The 16,748-nt window shown below is 40.2% G+C and overlaps 1 pseudogene; it reads left to right on the top strand.

Moving 5' to 3' along the window:
- The first annotated feature begins 6,307 nt into the window (after positions 1-6,307).
- On the top strand, positions 6,308-9,422 carry LOC147934173 (uncharacterized; annotated as a pseudogene).
- Positions 9,423-16,748: the final 7,326 nt, after the last annotated feature.

Here is a 16,748-nt window from a genome sequence, read left to right on the forward strand (position 1 = left end):
GGATGGAGCGGGTGGCGGATTATGATTTGGAGATAGCCTATCACCCTGGTAAGGCTAACTTGGTTGTAGATGCTCTAAGTTGGAAGAGGGCAGCTTCGGCTCGTGAGCAGGATATGGAGTCTCTGATAGGAGAGATTAGTGCGTTGAGTTTGTATGCGGTTTCGCAGGAGACGTTAGGTTTGGAGGCGGCTGATAGATCAGATCTTCTAAGCAGAATGCGGTTGGCTCAGGAAAAGGATTTGGGGCTGTTGAATGCCTCAAAGGATGTTGATTATGAGTATTAGGTTTCGGCTAATGGTACTATTTTGGTGCATGGACGGATTTGTGTGCCCAAGGTTGAGGAGCTGAGAAAGGAGATCTTGAGGGAGGCTCATGCGAGCAAGTTCTCTATTCATCCAGGACCCACTAAGATGTATCGTGATCTCAAGAGGTACTATCACTGGGTCAGGATGAAGAAGGATAAAGCTAGTTGAGTCTCGAGGTATGATGTTTGCCAGCTAGTGAAAGCTGAGCATCAGGTTCCAGGCGGGTTACTGAGGAGTCTACCTATTCCCGAGTGGAAGTGGGATATGATTACTATGGATTTTGTGGTAGGATTGTCAGTGTCTCAGACCTTTGATGCTATTTGGGTCATTGTGGACCAGTTGACTAAGTCGGCACATTTTCTGGCGATTAAGAAGACAGATGGAGCAGCGGTCTTGGCTAAGAAATATGTGAGGGAGATAGTCAGGTTGCATGGAGTGCCAGCGAGTATTGTGTCTGATAGGGATTCTAAGTTCACATTGGTGTTCTGGAGGGCATTTCAGGCAGAGATGAGCACTAAGGTGCATATGAGTACAACTTATCATCCCAAGACAGATGGACAGTCAGAGAGGACGATCCAAACGTTAGAGGATTTGTTGAAGATGTGTGTATCGGATTGGGGTGACCATTGGGCAGATCACCTAAACCTGGTAGAGTTTGCTTACAATAACAGTTACCAGGTGAGTATTGGGATGGCTCATTATGAGGCTTTGTATGGGAGGCCATGTCGTACACCGTTATGCTGGACATAGGTGGGGGAGAGGAGCATGTATGGTGCTAGTTTTGTTCAGGAGACCTAAGAGAAGATTCAGGTTCTCAAGCTGAACATGAAGGAAGCTCAGGATCGGCAGAGGAGTTTTGCCGATAGGAGGATGAAAGATCTTGAGTTTCAGGTGGGAGACAGAGTGTACCTCAAGATGACTATGTTGCGGGGTCCGAACAGGTCATTGACAGAGACTAAGTTGAGTCCAAGGTATATGGGTCCGTTCAGAGTGTTGGAGCGGGTGGGACCAGTAGCATATAGGCTGGAGTTGCCTGAGGTTATGCGTGTGTTCCACAAAGTTTTCCATGTGTCTATGTTGCGGAAGTTTCTCCGTGAGAATGATCAGTTGTTGGCTAAGATTCCTGAGGATCTTCAGCCTAACATGACTTTGGAGGCGAGAACAGTGAGGGTTCTCGAGAGGAGGATCAAGGAACTTCGGAAGAAGAAGATTCCTTTGATGAGAGTCCTTTGGGACTGTGATGGTGTTGAGGAGCAGACTTAGGATCCAGAGGCGAGGATGAAGGCAAAGTTCAAGAAATGGTTTGAGAAGCAGGTCGCAACTTGAACTTGTCTAGCCTGGTCCCAAGTGTAGTCCGTGGCTGTAGCGGGGATGGAGTATTCCAGCCCATCTTTCTTGTTTACTTGGTCGCTTAGGGGTAGTTGGTTGTGCGACTAAGTAACAAGATGAGGTGGCGTTCAGAGTACAAAATTTTTGTGAGGTTGTTAAAGGGGGAACGTTCCTGGAATAGAAGTTTATAAAAAAGAAAAGTTTCCAAAAGTGGAAAGTTTTAGAAATAGAAAGTTTTATGTGAGTTAGAATTTGTCCATTTGTAGTGGTTGTAAGCCTTGGGGGGGCTTGTGTGGTGTTAGTGGCGGACTTTTGAGTTAGTGTGCCCGTGTGTGGTGGTCTTTTGAGACATTGTGTGGCCTTTGTGGCGGGCTGTTTAGCCAATTGTGTGGCCTTTGTGGCGGAATGCTTAGCCAATTGTGTGGCCTTTGTGGCAGACTTTTTAGCCAATGTGCCTGTTTAGGCGGTCCTTCGGGATATGTGGTCTTCGCGATGGTCCTTCGGGACGTGTGGCCTGTTGAGGCAATCCTTCGGGATGAGAGGTCTTCGTGATGGTCCTTCGGGATCAGACGTATTCAGAATTTTTTGCTCGCGACTCTTGGGAAACTTTTAGTTCTCATAGTACTACCATATCCTGAAACTTTGTGGCTTGGGAGTATGATTGGTATATCGACTTCGGATGACGATCTGGGAGCGCGCTGTAGGGTGGCAACCCGAAAGACGAATATTGGACTTCCTTTTATATTATGGCATGCTGGCTTAGGCCCGATGAGGAGCCAACATTATGGCATACATGCTTAGACCTGATGAGGAGCCAATAAAAACTCAAGGTTAAGGCCCACTACAAAAAAAACATGTCTTTTGCAAAGGACATATATATCGCGAATCCCTCGCAAATCGACAAAAGCGAACGTCCGTCCCTCGCAAATCGCTTCTTGCAAATTGGTCAACGTTGCAAATCTCTCGCAAGTTTTGCGAGGAATAATTTTCCCTCGCAAATCCCACGCATATTGCGAGGAACTTTTTGTCTAGCAATATCCTAGCAACTTTTGTATCTACTAAATCGCTCGCAAATTTGCGATGCTTTTGCAATTAATATTTCCGTCGCAAATTCTAATAACGGTATAAAAAAAATTAAAATTTTCATTTTCGTAAGCTTAATTAAAATTAAACTTATAATTAAAATTAAACCTTGAAAACTTATGCAAATTAAAGCTGTAATTAGAAGTACTAAGTTTACAAAATAAGTTAACAAAACATAATAACCGAGTTTGTTCTACACAAAACATTACATATGAGAGGTTCAAAGGATAAAAGAGAGTTCATCAGTGTTTACTGTCCGGCGGTAGGTTCTCCGGTGGTTGCATCTCCGGTCACAGGTCTGGTCGCCGAATCTTCTCGGGGAAATCTAGCAGCAAAGTCTAGATCTTTCTCTGCAAGATAATCGAAGTATGCATCATAAATATGCATCTTCTCTGAATTTTCTTGCATCTTCAGAGCATTTTCTTGCATCTTCTCTATATTGGCCTGTAGTTGAGTTGTCTGAGTTGCAAGAACAGCTTCGGCAGCAGCAATCTTCGTAGCTAGAACAAGTGGATCTTCAGAAGGAGGAGGCGGTTGACCAATCTGAGCTGAAGATGCTTCTGCTTGCATGTTACGAACTCCATATATCCGGTTCTTTTTCTTCGGAGCAACCTGCCAACAAAACATATACACACCATAAGTGTTTACACAAACATAAACATAAACACCATAAGTGTTTACACACATAGTTTACACAAACACAAACATTAACATAAACAATGAAGCATGTTTTACCTCAACATAAACTTGGTTCTTCACAGTTACTGATAACCCGTTGGAAGCACTACTCTCCATGTTATCCACTGATAATAGCTCAGACTCAGCTTCAGCTATCTTTGACGACACTTCATTGTACACCTTCTCAGACAGTCCATCAACAAACGACCCATCAGGTTTCCTATGAGTGTCTTCTAGGACTCGCAGGAAATTAGGTAGTGGCTCACCAGTCCTCTCAGACTAAAAACAGAGAAATGAAACAACTATATTACTATATTGTAGATATGATATGATTAATGAACTTGTGTTAAACAGAGATATTATATGATTAATGAACTTGTGTTAAATAGAGATACTTACAAGCTTTCGTGTTCGGGCTTTAAAAGAGGTCTGACCAGAACGATGCTTATGTATTCCGGTGCTATCAGGATCACTATAGTGAGCATTACGGCTATTGATACTCTTTGCTTCTGATTTTGGTTCACACCAAAACTTGACCAAGCCATCCCATACGGCAGGATCAAGCCACCGCAGCATTGCGTCATTACCTTTCTTCTTCCACTTACCCTTCCACCGAGACACTTGATCACTCATCCGGGTCTTCAACTTCTTTTCAAACTCATCTCTAACTCTTCCATTGATGGATGCATCCCAGTTATATGTTTGCTTGTAAAGACATAACATGAATCAGAATCAGAACCAGAACCAGAATCAAGTGATAAACACACAAAATCTGTAATTTAAACACATCAACAAATCTGTAACTTACCGCAAAAGTTTCAAACCACCAATTTACAACCGGACCTGGTGTTTGGGTCCAATTGGCATGAGCTGATTTGAAATCTCTTTCAAAAATGGCCCGGACAGTAGTAGCAACCGAAGAATCCTGGTCAAACCTACAAAACATAAGATAAAAGGAATGAGGATCATTGAAAATACAAAACATAAAGATAAACTATAGGTTAGATACATAACATTCTCACCAGAAAGTACCCGGAGGTCGCTTAGGATTTAGTTTTGGTAAGCCAGCACGCCTGGGACTTGCAAGTAACTCTTCCAAAGTGAAAAAAGTTTGAGAGGCAGTTACATTGTTGACACGCAAAGTTGATTGCTGAGGAGGAAGATCATTTTGCTGTGGAGGAAGATCATTTTGCTCCGGAGGAAGATCATTTTGCACCGGTGAGGTACCTTGAGAAGAGGCGGTAGAATGTAGCCTTAGAGCAGAGCCAGTAGAGCGTACCCCTCGAGCAGGGATGGGAGGAGATAATCCTTGTGAAGATACGAACCTTGTGTAATGGTTTTGGTTGACAGATCCGTTTTGGTCTCGAGAAGACATCTGAGAAGAGAAGGAGAACATGTAAAAATCATTAGAACCCTAAAATTATCCAAACTTAAAAACAAAAATTAAAACCCCTCAAATCGAATCGAAACCTTAAACCCAAAATTAAATCCCCAAAATCGAAACCCTAAACCCAAAACTAAATCCCAAAAATCAAAACCCTAAACCCAAAATTGAATCCCCAAATTCGAAACCCTATATTCGAATTAAAAACCTAATCGAATCATAACCCTAAACCCCAAATTGAATCCCCAAATTCGAAACCCTAAAATCGAATTAAAACCCTAATCGAATCATAACCCTAAACCCCAAATTGAATCCCCAATTTTGAAACCCTAAATTCGAATTAAAACCCTAATCTAAGAAAACTTTCTAACTACAAAGAGATAGAAGGGGAGAGGAGGAGACTTACCGGCAAAGAGAGAAGAGATCGAGTCAGAGATTAACCGGACAAGAGATTCAGAGGACAAAAGAGAAGAGGAGGAGTTAGGGTTCGAGAAGGGTTCACCGGACCTGAGAGAAGAGGAGGAGACTCACCGGAAAAGACAGAAGAGATCAGAGAAGAGAGAAGAAATCGGAGAAGAGAAGGATTAGGGAACTAGGGTTTTTTTTTGGCTGCGGATTAGTCGAGGTTTGAGCTACGCTCAAACTAGGTTTTCTAGTTATATAGAAAAACACTGTGTCGCAAATCCCTCGCAAATATTGCTAGGGATTAGCTATGGTCCCTCGCAAATCCCTAGCAACAATATAAAAATATATAATTAATATTTCCATACTTTGCGAGAGAATTGCGAGAGACCGTAGCAAATCCCTCGCAAAGTCTTTTGGGTTTAGGTTTTGAAATTGGCATTTGTACCCTATCTTTGATTATAAACCTTGGATTCATCTTTTTAATCATTTATAATAATGTAATTAGTCTTTAGGGTTAAGGTTCAAGGGTTTAAAGTGTCATTTGTGAGGGAATTGCTATGATTTGAGAAATTTGCGATGGAATTGCGACTAATTTAGGATCTTAGGTTTTGAAATTGGCATTTGTGCCCTATCTTTGATTATAAATTGTGGATTCATGTTTTTAACCATTAAAAGTATTGTAATTAGTCATAAGGGTTTAGGATCAAGGGTTTAAAGTTGTCATTTGCGAGGGAATTGCTATGGTTTGAGTGATTTGCAATGGATTTGCGACGAATTTGCTATGCATCTAGCGAATTACTCGCAAATTTGTCGCAAACCTTGAATATCTAATTTACAAAAACCATCAAAATAATTTTAGAAAGTTAGTCAAATGAACTTGCAAGTATATTATAAGGTCCAATAGGCTCATCATACTCTTCTCTATCATCAAACTTTGCAAAATTGTCCAATTTTGCATCTTCCTCTAATTATTAACTATCTTCCACACTATATCATATACATATTCATTACATTGAGACAAAATTGTCCAATTTTGCATCTTCCTATTTTGGTGTTGAGTTCTTTCAGGAAAACCCACTTTCAAAACTCCCTATACTTTGTCAAGTTTAATGCTTATGTGTCCATGTCCCTTTTACATTTATGTCCTCATACCAATAGAAGGTAAGTGGTAAGTAAAAACTTACCTTACTTTATGTTGCTTTATTCTCCACCGTTGGATTGTTTGCTGCTTATTAGATTAGAAGATGGAAGATTGTTTGTGGATAAGAAACATAAGTTGAAGGTAGGGGTTTTGTCCCCGTGAACGAGACATGGCTGCGTAGGTAGGGTTTTTAAGGTTTTGTGGATAGGGTCGTATAAATTCAACTATGTATGTCGTTCGTGGATGGCTGTGAAATTAAGCTGTGATTTTTAATGCAGGGTGAAGATGTTCGTTGCATTGTGGTAATATCTGGTTGCTGGAGGTGTTCTGAGGACGGTTTTTGGGTATTCACAGTTGACAATAAACTTTTGCCGCGTGTTGTTCCATTGTTTGCCACCACAACGTTAGGAGAGTTAGAAGTTTCGGTTGTTGGGGAATTCGGTTTGGTGGAGAAGAAGGCAAATCTGAGTTATCGCATCCCAACGTATATGGAATTGATGACGGGGGTGAGGACGCCTCCGGTGGTTGTGACAACGAATTTAGGTCTTGAGTATTATATTGAGATGCTTAGGCAGAACCGTGGGTTGAATTTGTTTGTAACATTTGAGGATGTTAAGAAGAGAGGAATGAACGACAATGCTGAGGATTCCTATTGGAGAGAGGAAAGTCGCAAAAAACGTAGTTCGGGGTCTTCTGGTGCACTTAGTAATAGCGGTAGTGAAGAAGGGTTTTTAGGAGAAGCATCAACAGCAGGTTCGAAGACATTGGTTTTTGAGACAACCCAGGTGGATGAAGAATATATGGCTGAGTTGGCAGAAATTGAGGGGAAGATGAAGGGCAGTAATGGTGAACAAGTTGGAATTGGTCGTGGCTTGACAAGTACACAATTAGGTTGTGTGGAAGAATGTGTCGGAATGGAAGATAGTTTTGAAGATGTAGAGGAGGAAGAAGTTTCTGTAGTAACAGATGTAGCTGTGACCCCAAGAAACTATGATAAAGAGTTTTGGGGGAACTTCATTGGCGATCAGTTTGGTCGGGTGAACGTGGTGGAGGTTATGTGTAACACAAACTCCTGTTTTGATCACACTGTGCTAGTTAAGGGAGCTGTTCCTTTAAAAGAGGAGAGTAAAGTGAGGACAAGTGGTGGGTTGGAACAGGTCGGAAATGTTGATGGTGACTATGTTGATATAACCACGTGGTCAAACGATCGTGGATAGGTCCCTGGTCCTGCTGTGGACGGTCGTAAGCTAGAAGATATAGATGACGAGGAGTTTGATATTCCGCCTTTGTTTGACGACACAGAGTATGTTAGGGAAGAAATACCGGATCTGGATTTTGAGGATGATGGGAAAGGTATCTATAAGGGTAAGGTGTTTGCAAACAAAGAGGATTGCCAAATAGCTTTAGTTATATATGCCATCAAGAACATGTTTCACTTTACGCAAACGACGACCAAGAAAGAGTCGTTTGTAGTTAGTTGTTCTGGGATAGGTGTGACTGGAGGGTACTAGCTTGTGAAATGAAGGAATCAGGCTACTATGTGATCAGAAAAGCTAATCTAGAACACACATGCCCAATAGAGACGAGGAACAAATACTTAAAGAAAGCGACCTCTAGGGTGATTGCAGCCGTGTACAAAGCAAAGTACAATGATCCTACTAAAGGACCGACTCCTTTGGATCTCCAGCAGATGGTATTAGAAGAATTGAGGGTGGATGCGTCGTACAACAAATGTTGGAGGGCGAAGGGGAAGGCTTTGGAGGGAATATTTGGTTCTGATGATGAATCTTACGAGGATCTTCCTTGTTTTCTCCATGTTCTAAAAGAAGCGAATCCTGGTACTGTAACCAATATTAAAACTGAAGTGGTTGAAGATGGCGGAGAAAGGTTTTTGTATATGTTTTTGGCTTTTGGTGATTCCATAGAAGGTTTTAAGAAGCTTAGGCGTGTGATTGTTGTGGATGGGACTCATCAAAATGGGAAGTATAATGGAGTTCTTTTGACAGCAAGTGGACAAGATGCTAATTTCCAGGTTTTTCCGCTTGCTTTTGCTGTTGTGGACAGTGAGGACGACGACGCTTGGACGTAGTTTTTTGAGAAATTAGAACGTATCATTGCGGATAGTAAGAGCTTGACCATAATTTCAGATAGGTGCAACTCAATATACGTAGCGAAGAAGAGGGTGTTCCCTTTGTCATATCATGGATCTTGCATAGTACATCTAGCCAGGAATGTTAATGCGAAGTTTCATAGTAAAGGACTTGCAATACTTGTGACGAATGCAGCGTTTGCCTATAAGATAACTGGTTACCAAGATATTTATAGACAAATCAAAGCCAAAAACGCCAACTGTGCCGCTTTTCTGGATATAATTGGAGCAGCTCATTGAAGTAGGGCTTATTTCCAAGGGAACTATTACAATTTGATGACCTCCAACATTGCAGAGTCTCTGAACAATGTGTTAGGAAAGGGGAGAGGTTGTCATATTGTTGAACTACTCAAGTACATTCGTGCGATGTTAAGTAGGTGTTTTAGTGCGAGACGCAAGAAAGCTGGGAAGCATAGAGGGTTGACTACGCCGGAGGTTGATAAATAGATGCAGAAGAACGTGGTTGGTGTTTGTGGTAGCAAAGTTGGCAGTTTATCTAGTTGGAGTTATGAAGTGGTGGGTTTACTTAACGGAAAGCACCATGTTTTGCTTGATATGAAGCAGTGTTCTTGTAAGCAGTACGATAGACTGAAAATACCATGCGGGCATGCATTGCTAGCAGCTGATACGCAAGGCATCCCATATGGGAATTTGGTGGGTGACTATTACAAGAAAGAAACATGGAGAGGGACTTACGAAGGGATAATTATTTATGAAGCGAGTGACGCTGATATTCCTGTTGAAATCAAGAACCGTGTTTTATACCCTCCTAAGGCTCAACGACCAGCTGGTCGACAAAAAGAGAGTAGGATTCCTTCTGTTGGAGAGTTTCGTGTAAGTGGACACAATGTGTGTAGACGTTTGTTATGTTTTGTGGTAGTGTACACAGCATTATCGTAACCGTTTAATTCTGATGTGTTTTGTTTTTTGCAGAAAAATGGGTCGTGAAAACTAAAGTGAATCGTTGTGGTAGGTGCAAAATGACGGGACACAATCGAGCAAGTTGTAAGAACTCGTTGCCATAATGATGACTGTAGAAAGTTAGATAGTAGTGTCGGAGAACACTTATTTTGGGTTTCTTGGCGTGAAGGTAACCGGTTTAGGAGCGGATAGTATTCAACTAGGTGTGTCCTGATTTGCTGGTTTTTGTGGATGTAATTGGGAACACTATTGCTTACATTGCTTCTTACAAATTAACTAGGTATCCACTACTGCTTGTTTTTGTGGAAATGGTTATTTTTGGTTTTTTTAATAGTTAACAACTATTGGAAACAACGCTACTAAAATGTAGTCGAGATGAACGATTTTGTTTGTTGAACTTTATTGAAATGTAATCGAGTTGAAAGGTTAGTATCCACGTGGTTGATTTGTTATGGTTTGATGTTGAACTGAAAGTAATATTATATTAGGGTAGTTGAACTGAAAGTAAAATTGTGAGTTCTATCCACAAAATGTAATCCATATGGATATCGATACCAACGATTTTGTATCCACGTACTCGACATCCACTTGTACACTAATGTGTGGACATCTGTGTTGTATATACAAAAATCTAATAAACTAGTATAATAAATATACTTGAACACGTGGATACCGAGTAGTCTAATATTTTCTACCAGTAGGTGACCACGTGGATGGTTTGTTGAGGATGAGTTGAGTAGGGAAGTTTATATCATGTGGATAGATATGTTTCTGTGTGGTCAATATCATGTGGATAGATATGTTTCCTTTGTCTATAAACCTACTCACCTAAATCCTATTGTTAATTGTCATTTTAATATAATATCATCCCAATATACAACATCGACGTGGTCACTCCGTGGTAGCAACTAATATAGTACTAACACATTATCCATGTGGATAAGTTGGAATAGCCAGAAGTTAGCTTCATAAGGAGCACCTAAGGTTTAGGAAACATTCTACAACGCAAGGGGAAACATGGTTCCAACATACAACATCGTCGATGCTGGTACACGTTTGAGAAGGACCAGACCATACCCTCGACCTGTGGGTGTTTTGACAAGGGGGAGTGACCGTGAAGCAGAAGAGGAGCCAATCCGCGAGGCTATTGAGCATCTTAATTTAGAGGTTAGTTTTCTTACAAGTACAGTTCAAGATCTGCGAATCAATATGGTATATTATAAAATTTTGCGGTGGATAATACTTGTGGATACATTTAAAGGCACCTCTGCGAAGAGATCTGCACATCCCAGCCCCTATACTTGCCAAAATAGTGAGTTTGGTATCTCAAGATGGTCCGATGGTGCTGAAAAACTGGATACTCGCTGGTCGCGCGGGCAGGGAAGCTGCTTTGTCTGCGGAGACACTTTCGTCGGTCAGGTTGAACCGAGATCCCGAGTTTGTGAAATGGTCAAGGCCTTCGCATATCTACTATGATTTCTTTGGAAGGTGTCTGAACGAGAAGAATCCGTATGCGTTGTATGTGAGCAGCTTGTTCCTAGCGTTTCAATGCCTTCAATTGGAAGAGGCAATCGAATTGGTCGGTACGGTGAAGATTGTGTATCCAGTGGCTGAACTATTGTGGATAATGTTGAGTATCTGCGCTGGCACTCTAGATATGGATGTCTACTGGAACTTTAGGAAGATGTACGGGTTTGCTCAAGCAGAGAAAATGGCTGACTCGTTGAGGTACCACATCTACATCATCGGACCTCAAAGAAAAAGCACATACGAGAAGACTTGGCGTTTTGAAGATTTCCGAGAGTGCATGTGGCAACATGACACTCTTGGTGAATACAACGGGGAGAGATCCATGGAGTGTATCTATTTTTACCTAGCAAAAGATATAAAGTATTTATCCTAAGTTATGGTAATCAGGGTGTATTTCTGAATCAAGTTTGTAACTTAATTTGAACTTATCCTCATCTAACCATCCATATTTGATTTCAAACTTACAAAAAGACATGCAATATCTAAAAATGTTGATATCCACATGTTCATTAATTATTGGTTAGGAACATATGTATTTACAACACACCAAGCCACAACTAATGTTTTCTATCTCTTATACGTGTCAAATAATATTAGGGGAAGTCTTTCAAGCCACAATACTTATTTGCACACAAAATCCTGTCCGTGTGGTTAATAACATATGGATAGGTAATTTCCAGACGTATAGGCACATTCCCACCCACGAATAAAATCAACAACAAACCATCCACGCGGACACGGTGGCGTACTTAGTATTAGAGTATAGTGTATCCAGGGGTGAACACATTTCAGAGTAATAGAAAGTTTATATTATTGAGCAATTGAACTAAATGTAAGAATAAAACTTTGAGTACAGCTCTAAATGTATGGCTATTTAAGATAAACACAATATATCGACATGGTCGTAGTTGGGTGGATGACGATTTCGTGGATAGTAATAGTAGTTATCAGCTTGTGAAAACAACTACATTATCAGTATCCATATGGTTGACATTATGTGTACATAAACGTCAGAGGTATCTTATCGATCTCTCTAAATTCATTGCATCGTTTCGATATCTCGAAATTCATTGAATTGTATCATTTTGATTTCATAGGTATCGTTCCATTTTCTCTTAATTCTTCGTGTTGTTTGGCTGTCTCTAAATTCATTGAAACGTTCCCTTCTCTTCGATAATTGCACCTATAAATAACCTCTCTATCTCCTTTCACTCAATTCCATCTACTTCGTCGATAATTGCACCTAGAATCGAGCAATGGCGGGAGAGAGTTCCAGAAAACGTCACAAACGCATGTCAGAGTGGGAAGACGAAGCACCACGCCCGATTACCATGGCCGGGGAGAGTTCGAGGGAACGACCAGAAGGGGATGCTGACTTCGAGTGGGAGGAGGAAGCTTTAGAGGCCGTGAGCAAAGCCTTCAGTCAGACGAAAGCCGCGGCTAAGGCATAGACAGCTGATCGTTTCAATGGAATTCTTAATATGATTAAAGAACATATGAAGAAGAAGGAAGAGTCAACCGCCCTCCTGCATCAAGTCGAATTAATCGACGCTCAACTCTCCCAACTGAATCAAATTTTAGGACAACAACTTGTGGACTTCGAGGCAGAGCACAAAAGGTTAGAGGCGATGAGATAAGTTGCGGCGGACGACGCTAAGCAGTGTGGGGTTCTTGCTCCTATTGATTGGTCTAAAGTTGGTGTTCGTTTCAACGAAGAGTAATGAAAGTTGATATCTTAAGTAGGATTTCCCGTTTTATACCACATTATGGATTTTAATTTTTGTTTTTCATCAGTTGATACCTCATGTCTGGATTTATTATTTATCAAAACTATGCAGTAAATTCCTACTTTTCATCATTTAAGCATCCTCATGGTCTGTAGTTATGTTGTTTTGTATGTGAAAAGTTTATGGTGTGAATTTAAAGAGAGAATACAGACTTACCGGCATAGTGCCAAGGATATCAATCCACACCCATTTTTAGTACGAGGACAAGAACATGTGGATATCTAAATACATGGAATAAAAAATTGCAACAAAGTATTATAATTTGATTCGCAACGATGTCCCAATTTTAAAGCGTTTGTAGACTAGGACATGTGGATATCTGAAAATGGATATACCTGCATGTTCTCTTTTTTGTGGATACAAACCTTTGTATAACACTAGCTATAACTACTGTTTTCAACAGCTTTTACGTTTCAAACTAGGTCAGAGTACCTGTGGGTAGAGATACACTGTGGATAAGTGTGTTTAGATATCCTGTAGAAATGTGTGGATTGATATCTAATTTTAAAGTTTTGAATGCTCAAATTAGGATTCTACCCAGTTGTAGATTGTGGATACCATAAATAGCACATCTTACAGGAAAGTAGTTTCATAGGATATGAATGGAAAATACAGACAACAATTTAAAGCAATATTGCTTACAATCCTAAGACAAAAGCATTATATCTTTAGATAGGAAGTAGAAGATACACTCGATACACCTCTCTCCATTGAATTCCTGCAGCTCCGCGTGGTCAACACCACACATTGGCACATCTTCAAAGTGCCAAGTATTAGAAAAAGTCCCCCATCGCTTTGGCTGCATTGTGTGGATGTGGTACATTAGAGAGTAAGCCAGCCTATCAACATCACCAAATCGAGACTTCTTCTTGTAGTTCCAGTAAAAATCCATATCCAAAGTCCCTTCGCAGCTCTTCAACATTATCCACAACAACCCAGCAACTGGGTACACATGTTTAATGGTACTCACCACTGCAATTGCCTCTTTCAAATCACAGCATTGGAAAGCTAAGAATAAACTTTTCACATACAAAGCATAAGGATTTCTAGCGTATAAACACATCCCAAAAAAGTCAAAGTACACAGAATCAGGTCTTGACCACTTAACGAATTTGGAATTGCGATCCAGCCTAACTGATGATAGTGTTTCCAACGAGTGAACTGCTACTCTACCTACACGCCCTGCGACAAGCCAGTTCCTCAAATGTTTTATGCCATCCTAAGCTACCAAGCTCACAATTTTTGCCAGGATTGGTGTTGGGAAGTGTAAATCTCTACGTGTTGGGATTTGTAAGAGCGAGAACAAGTAGAAATATGAGATCTTCCATTTATATTAAATAAAGGATCTGGATTTCTACACGTATGAGTGTCCTTTAAATAAAAGTCTAAAAACAAGAAAACAAACCTCAGGATTCAGGCGAACAAGAGGTTCGGTGATAGGTTCTTCCGCTGGTTCACGGTCACTCTTACGTGTCCGAACACTGTGAGGACGAGGGAAATGTATTTTAGGTAGTATTCGACCATGTCCACATTTACCATGAGAGCAGTTGTGACAGACGATTTTGTACGTTGGAACCATTTTCAGCTATTTTCTAACAGATACAAACTATGTTTATATAGAACAGACTATGATATCACTGCCAAGTAGCCCTAAAGACTAATTGTAATGGCCTTCATCAATACATAAACCATGTGGACGCTACCATGTAAACTTAATTCCTAGGAATCTATGTGGATAGCATATAATGTTCAACCCAACAAGTTAAAAGGAAACTGTTTTTAGAATGTTGAATCCACAGTCAATAGCTGCAAAATTACAACTTATAGAAAGTCGCAAAAAATGTCTAAAATACTCTAAACTAATTGTAATCATATTCGAGTAAACATTCATGTGGATATTGCATAGGGCTCGTAAAACAGTGACAGTATATTGTGGTCATAAGGTTGTTTGATTGATGGAAAGTAGTAAATTAACTGCACGAGTAAAAAGATACAACCTTAATAAAATACATTTTTCTAATCAAAGTAATCCACATGAACAGTATATTGTGGTCATATAAGTACTGTTCGAATTTCTGTTACAAAGATAATAGTCGTGGCAAAATTAATGCAGTTGGTTTACACATCTCCTAAAGCAGAGCTAACTAACACAGAACTCCAAGGGGTAGACGACAGTCTCCTACGGTTGTAGGCCCCAAAATGTTGCATCACGACAGTGCTCTTAAAGGAGCATTTAATGGATAGCTAACATAGCAGACGGTAAAGGGAGGGAGTGACTTTTGTGATTGAGATACTGTCAATACGATGATAGTTCTGGCATATCTTAAAAAGCTAGCGTACCAAAAGGAGAGTTACACGGAAAACGACAGTACTTGGAATTAGCCATCCACATGGTATTAACCACATGGATTTTAATATCGGAGTCACACTGACTATTTGAAACATTATAAACACAAAGGTTCCTATCCACGTGGACAGGCTATTAGTGAGTATGTATATATGTGGATTTATTAGGGATAGAATTTTAAGATGTGGGGAGAATTTTCTAGTAAATTTTAAGATGTGGGTTTGTATCCACAAACTTGTGTACATACAGATACATCCATGTTTATATACATTCGAATCAATAATAAGAAATCCACGTATTAAACATTCATGTCGATATTGCATATGTATCGAAAAACAGTGAAGTAAGGATGGTTGATTGATGGAAAGTAGTAAATTAGCTGCAGGATTAAAAAGATAAAACCTTAATAGGATACATTGTTCTAATCAAAGTAATCCACATGGACAGTATATTGTGGTCATATAAGTACTGTTCGAATTTTTGTTACAAAGATAATACTCTTGGCAAAATTAATGTAGTTAGTTTACACATCTTTAAAAGCTCACCTACCTAACAAACAGAGAACTCCAAGGAAGACGACAGTGGTCCTACGGTTGTAGCCCCAGAAATGTAACATCACGACAGTGCTCTTAAAGGAGCATTTAATGGATAGCTAACAGAGCAGACGGTAAAGGGAGAGAGTGATTTTTGTGTTTGAAATACTGTCAACACGACTAAAGTTCTGACATATCTTAAAAAGCTAGCCTACCAAAAGGAGGGTTTCACGGAAAACGACAGTACTTGGAATTAGCTATCCACATGGTATTAACCACATGGATGTTAAAATCGGATTCACAATGACTATTTGAAACATTATAAGCACAAAGGTTCCTATCCACGTGGATAGGATATTGTGTGTAAATAAATATTGTTCGAAGTGGTGGCCAAATTAAATTTAGTTGGTTTACACATCTTTAAAATCTCACCTAGCTAAATTTGTCACTGTATATAAAGCTTATGAACCTCGGCACGCCACATAAACGGTTTGGAAGCAAAATTATTTGTTGTTGCTGATGGCAAATACTCAGCGTTATGAAGAAGCTGTAATAGTAAGATTCGTTTTAGTTCTTGGCAAATAACACTCATCTAAGTGATTAACTTTAATACCACACATTAATTATGTTCAGGTCGCTTCGAAAACCAAGTTTCACATGCCACCCGAGCTGCTTGCCAAAGTTGCTGTTTTTTTGGGTGAAGAAGGTGTGGACGCGTTGAAGAACTTGTTAATTGCTGGTAAACAAGGTTTGAATGCGGTTTACTACAAGGAATGTCTTGCAACCGTGCGACTCGACAAGTCCGAAGATCTCGTGTGGTGGTCGAAGCAACACTCGGAATACTATTGCTTCTTCTCCAAATGCCTTGAAAACGACAATCCGTACGCAATCTGGGCGAATAATAACAAGGGACTTGTTTATGGAGATTTCGTCTGTGCTTGTTATAGTGCTCAAAACTGGTCTCTCTCATATGTAGATGGGAGAGCTCGTGATGTAAGTTCATAAATGGTGGTCCATAAATTATCACCACCGAAGACGAAGTGTAAAGTGGGTCGTCCTAGATGTTCCCGTTGTGCAGGCGCGAAGACTCCTAAGTATTATTCCTGAGATGTACCAGTATGTTCTCATCATTTCCACCTATAGCCGACCGAAATAG

This window comes from Camelina sativa, chromosome 11 (genome assembly GCF_030686135.1).
Source record: "Camelina sativa cultivar CO46 ecotype springtype chromosome 11, ASM3068613v1".
Classification (NCBI taxonomy): Eukaryota; Viridiplantae; Streptophyta; class Magnoliopsida; order Brassicales; family Brassicaceae; genus Camelina; species Camelina sativa.